This window comes from Odocoileus virginianus, chromosome 2 (genome assembly GCF_023699985.2).
Source record: "Odocoileus virginianus isolate 20LAN1187 ecotype Illinois chromosome 2, Ovbor_1.2, whole genome shotgun sequence".
Classification (NCBI taxonomy): domain Eukaryota; kingdom Metazoa; phylum Chordata; class Mammalia; order Artiodactyla; family Cervidae; genus Odocoileus; species Odocoileus virginianus.
The window spans coordinates 66,162,100-66,168,025 of NC_069675.1; positions in this window are offsets into that span (position 1 = coordinate 66,162,100).

Below are 5,926 nucleotides of genomic sequence, written 5' to 3' on the forward strand. Positions count from 1 at the left end.
GGAAATAACACAATCTTCCCATGTCTGCTGCACTATGATTTTTCTTTCCTGTTTTATTTTAGTCTTTTTTATCTGTTGTCTTTCTTTTAAAAAATTCTTGTTGCAGCTCACAGATAAATCAATTTCACAACCCAATAATGATTCATGATTCAGTTGGAAAAATACTGTGCCAAATACATCTTCTGGAGCTATTTCTCTTTTCTGAATGAAGGAAGGGCACGCATTAGAGTTTATAGAGGGCTTCTGAACTAGGCACTGCCCAGTGTTGGAATTAAATTCATTTTCTAGAAAAGAAAGCTGAGACTCTGACAGGCTGAGTAGTTTGTGCATAGAATCAGCCAAAGTGGGATCATTTACCCCATGGAAATTGGCAAAAGTTTTAAATCAGGTTTGTTTTTGTTTTTCTTCTCTTGAGAGCCAGCTCTTACACATTTACCAGCACATCACTGATTCTAACCCCGCTCTTTCAGACCTCAGCTTCTGACCTCAGCTTCCTCATCTGTAAAATAACATTAAAAATGTCTACTTCATGGGAAAAATATATTGAGTACCTTCTGGTAAATATGAGGGACAATGACTGGAAGGGAACAAAAATGCAAATCATCCTGTCACTTGCCACTGGATGGGATTTGAAAGATGAAGTCCCAAACTGTGCTGTCTTCTACATTGCTAATTGTAGTTGATACAGAAAAAAAAAAAAAAACCTATATATAAAAACCCACATTTTAAAAAGCTGTTGTGAGAATTAGAAGTGATGGTAAACCTAGAGCTCAGTGCTCTACAAATGCTAGCCAATACTAGGAAAGAGTGAATTCATGTTTTCCCGATTTGAAATGGCAAAGGAAGTAGTGCAAACGAATTGTATTTCAAACAGGACCTTCTTTGCAGATAAATGGGGAGAGGGGAGTATTGTAATGAATATTCTGATATGCAGGCTATAATGACCAACATGAAGAGTGAAAGTCGCTCAGTCGTGTCCAACTCTTTGCGACCCCACAAACTGGAACCCGCAAGGCTCCTCTGTCCATGGAATCCTGCAGGTCCAAATACTGGAATGGGTAGCCTTTCCCTTCTCCAGGGGATCTCGCCAACCCAGGGACTGAACCCAGGTCTCCCACATTGCAGGCAGATTCTTTACCAGCTGAGCCACCAGGGAAGCACCCACATGTCGTTAATTCTTACCCTTTCTAGAAATTTGAAAATTAGTTAAAACATTTCAATCACTAATTTTCTAGAATAAGCACTTTACAGCCTCAGATTTATCCAGTCCAGAGCAGTGGTGCCCCCTCCAGCTGACAGACACCTCTGCCTGGAGACACTTAGAGAACACTTAGCCTTAAGACAGCATGGGCTCTAGTGCTGGAGAGTGGAACCCCTGCTTAGAGCCCCTCCCATCCAATGCCACCCTGTTCTCCGAGGCCACGCAGAAGTCTGTCTCAGCAGTACCCAACCTTTTCATCACTGGGGACCAATTTCATGGAAGACAATTTTTCCATGGACCAGGGTTATGGGGGAGAGGGGATGATTTCAGGGTGATTCAAGTGCTTTACATTTATTGTGCACTTTATTTCTAATCTAACGTGGCTGCTGATCTGGCTCCTGTGGTACCAGTCCATGGCCTGGAGGTTGGGGACCTCTTCGTCTATATCATCATCACCACCATCATATTATAACAATGGCTGTTTTGGTTTCTTACTGTGGCTCAAACAAATTACCACAAATTTAGTGGCTTAACCCAAATTTATTATCTTACCATTTTGGAAGTCAGAAGTCCAAAATGGGTATCACTGGGCTGCAATCAACATGTTGGTAGGGCTGTCAACCTTCTGGGGGCTTTAGGAATTGTTTCCTTACCTTTTCCAACTTCTAGAGAGAGGTACCTATACTCGTTGAGGCCCCTTCTGCCATGTTTAAACCTCTCTTTAACTCCCACACTGGCTCATCTGCTTTCCCCGACCCCTTATAAAGACCCGTGTAATTAGATTGGGCTCACCTGGATAATACAGGCTCTCTCAAGTCAGTCAGCTGATTAACAACATTAATTTCACCTGCAATTTTAATTCCCACTTGCAATGTAACATCACAGAGTCACAGGTTGCTGAGATCAGAATGTGGACAACTTTGGGGAGTGGGGGGGAGGGTATTATTCTCCCTTCTGCAATGATTAACATTTGAGCACTTACTTTGTGCCTGGTACAGTTCTAAGCTTGTTACTACTTATAACAGTGCATTTAAGCCTCACCTCAACTCTGTGAGGTAGGTACCCACTTTACAGAGGAGGAAAGTGAGGCCCAGAGAAGGAAAGTAACTTGCCTAAGGTCACATTACAGTAAAAGGCAGGGCTGAGCTACATACAGATCCAGTGGCCCGAGCTCAGTGCCCATTCTCTTAGCCATAACCACTTTTCAGTAACTGGAGGACAGCTGTACAAACAGACTTCTGCCTGGTCTAATCCTCCTTTGATGACCCAGAAACCCCTTCAGCCTATGACACTGCCTCAGGTCCATCAACCCTGACTGCCATTTGCAGCGGTGAGACATCTTTGAATGGACTGAGAGGTGGATTTCTAGGGGCTGGGATGCCTGATGAGCCTGTTTCCTTCCCCAGCAGGCTTCTCACAATGGACAATAGTGATTCTAAACTCCACTCTGTGGTATCTGACCTCAGCTACTTCTCTTTTCCTCTGCTCTAGCCCTGCTGGTTTCACAGACATTTCTCCAAAAAAGTCAAGTCAATGCCCACCACAGGGCCTTTGCACTTGCTGTCACCCACACCTTGAATCTCTCTCCATTTCACATAGAACCATCACTTCCAACAGGTCTCTGCCCAAGGATCTCCTCTTATTTAAAAAGGAGCCAGACATCAGGCCTAGCTTGATGGGAGATGTCTCCCTCTCCCCTCTCCAATATTTTGGTGGACAGAGGCATTAATAGTCCCTTTTTTGTCTTTCTGCTTTCTCCCCCATCATGATGATAAATGAAAGGGGCAAACTAAGGGAGGAATTTTTTTTCTGTTTAAATTTGCTTTAAAAAAGAAAGCAACTCTGAATTATTAAAATGCATTTATCTTCCATTAAGATCAATTAATCTCATCACCGATCAGTTAATTTCAGCATTTATGGATAGACAATTGCCTTCACCTTGAAGCTCTTCTTGACTTGGTATGCACAGGACTCAGTGTGAAAAGCAGGGGAAAGTCAGGGGCTAGTTCCTTAGCTACCCCAACTTTCAAGGGAAAGAGGGATAAAACCTCGACTTGTGGAATGGCTACTGAGTGTTCAACCTTCACATCCCTGCACAAGAGGTACTAGAAAAGAAACCTGAAGATCTTGGACATTAAGAATCTGGCCCCAGATAACATATGGACTGAGCAGGATGGGAATACAAGTCATCCTGAATAACACAGCAATGTTCACCAGTTTCCATGAATGTTCCTCCTTTAGGGAGAGAGGAGGTGACCTGTGGTGGAGTGGGACAGCATTGAAGCCAATGACCAACCATGAAAAACAAATTTTTTTTCCTAAATGAGTAATTATTCTATTTAGAAAGTCACATGGAGACAACAGGAGGCAGAAGTAAGGACTCATATTTCCACCCCCAGGGGATATTTGCATGAGGATATACAATTTTTCTAGCACCAACTGTTGAAAAGATCGTCCTTTTTTCACTGGGTTGCCTTGGCACCTTTGTCAAAAATCAATTGAACATGGGTAAACCTATGGCTGATTCATGTTGATGTTTGGTAGAAACCAATGCAATACTGTAAAGCAATTATCCTTCAATTAAAAATAAATTTTTAAAAATGTCACAACTACTTAAAAAGAAATCGATCGACCATTTATGTTTGGGCCCATTTCTGGACTCTATTCTGTTCCATGGATCTATTTGTCTATCGATGACAATACTAAATGTTTTGAATACTTTAACTTTGTAATAGAGTTTAAAGTTGAGATTTGGGCTAAGTTTGCTCCTTGTTGTTTTAGCAATTCTAGATTCTTTGCATTTTCACATGAGTTTTAGAATCAGATTGTCAATTTCTGGCAAAAAAAAGCTTGCTGTTATTTTGTGTTGAATCTACAGGTCAATTTGGAGAGAACTGACATCTGAACAACATTGTGTGTTTAGGCCCATATGATATATCTCTCTGGTTAAGTGTGAGTGATAGTTGCTCAGTCGTGTCTCTTTGTGACCTCATCAACTGTAGCCTGCCAGGTTCCTCTGATTATGTAGGTCTTATTTCATTTTTGTCACTAGTGTTTCATAGTTTTTATTGAACAGGTTTTGTACCCCTTTTGTCAGATTTCTCCCCAAGTAGTTTTTTATGCTAATGTAAGTGGTATTTTAAATTTTAATTTCCAGTTATTCAATGCTGGTATATAGAAATACACTCAATTTTTGTATATTGATCATAGATCCTGCAACCATGCTGAACTCACAGGTCAGCTCTAGTAGATCTTTTGGGTAGATTTCATAGGATTTTTCTACATAAATGATGTCAGCTGTGAATAGAGATAGTTTTCTGTGATACTACATTTAAGGAGGCTGTGTCCTAATAAACTCCATCCTCAACTGTTGGAGAGTCAAGGAGGGACAATCCAAGATGAGGATGGTCAAGACTTGGACTTTATCATCAGGGCAGCAGATCCATAGAGCAAATGGTCTGACAGGCTAATGTTAAAATGGATCAATCTTCCATTAGGATCAATTAATCTCAGCACAGATCACTTGATTGTTCTATATTCTCCATGGTTAAAAGCCCAGATATGGGCTGAGTAAAGGTAAAAATATCCAGCCCCAGATTCAAAGTGTCCAAAACCCTTTTCCATAAAAGCACCACCGTCTCTCACTCTGATCTCCACGTAGCCCCCTTCCTGGTCTCTGGGCCTTCCATCTTGCCCCCTCCAATTCCATCTCCATCGAGCCAGATTGTGTAAAAATGTAAATGCTACTATCCTAAGCCCTGCCCTTAAAATAAAAGCCCAAACTTCTCACCCAGGTCTGAGAAGCCCTCCCTGCACTATTTCCTCCTCCCCACCCCTCCAGTCAAGCTCATCTCAAACCTTCTCTGCCGGAAGCACTCTCTCCAAGCACCTCACCTGCTCCTTGTCATTTCTTCAGACGCCTCTCCTGACCCTTCCAACAGATGCTCGCTATGTTTTTCCTGCCTTGCACTCACCACATTTGTCCTTTAATTTTCTATACTAAGCAGTGCAGAGAGGGCTGGGACACTGCTATTTTGTTTACCCAGCCTCTTAACAATGACTGATAAGTCCTAGGCACTCAGTCAACGGTTTGAATGATTCCTGGAGTTCTCTTGAGCTACATACACACTCATTCATTCACTCCCAGTCTTTGTGAAAAACTTTGCAATAAATTGGGGATGTTTCTTTCCCTGGGTCGGGAAGATTCCCTGGAGAAGGGAATGGCAACCCACTCCAGTATTCTTGCCTGGAGAATCCCACAGACAGAGGAGCCTGGTGGGCTACAGTCCATGGGGTCACAAAGAGTCGGACATGACTGAGTGACTAACACTTTCTCTTCTCTTAGAAAGGTAGTTTAAAACCATAGCTGTGTGTTAAAATCTCCTCCAGGTGATTCTAAAAAATCCTAATGCCTGAACCTCACCCCAGACCACTCAAATCCAAGTCTGTGGGGGATAAGATGCAGGTATTTGTGACTTTTTAGAGCTCTGCTGGTGACTCTGATGTGCATCCAGAGTTAGAACCACCAGTGTAGAAGAAAAAAGCTGCTTTCATTCAACCAGCTGATAAAAACCATGAACGGATTCATCCCAGAAGGGCCACCAGGTGAGGTACCTAAGGACCCTCACAAGGGGCGGCTGTGCTGAACTCAGTCTCCTGTGAGAGCAGCTCCTACGCTTTGTCAGTTCCAATGGAGCAGCAAGAAAAAAAGAACCCAGACCAGAG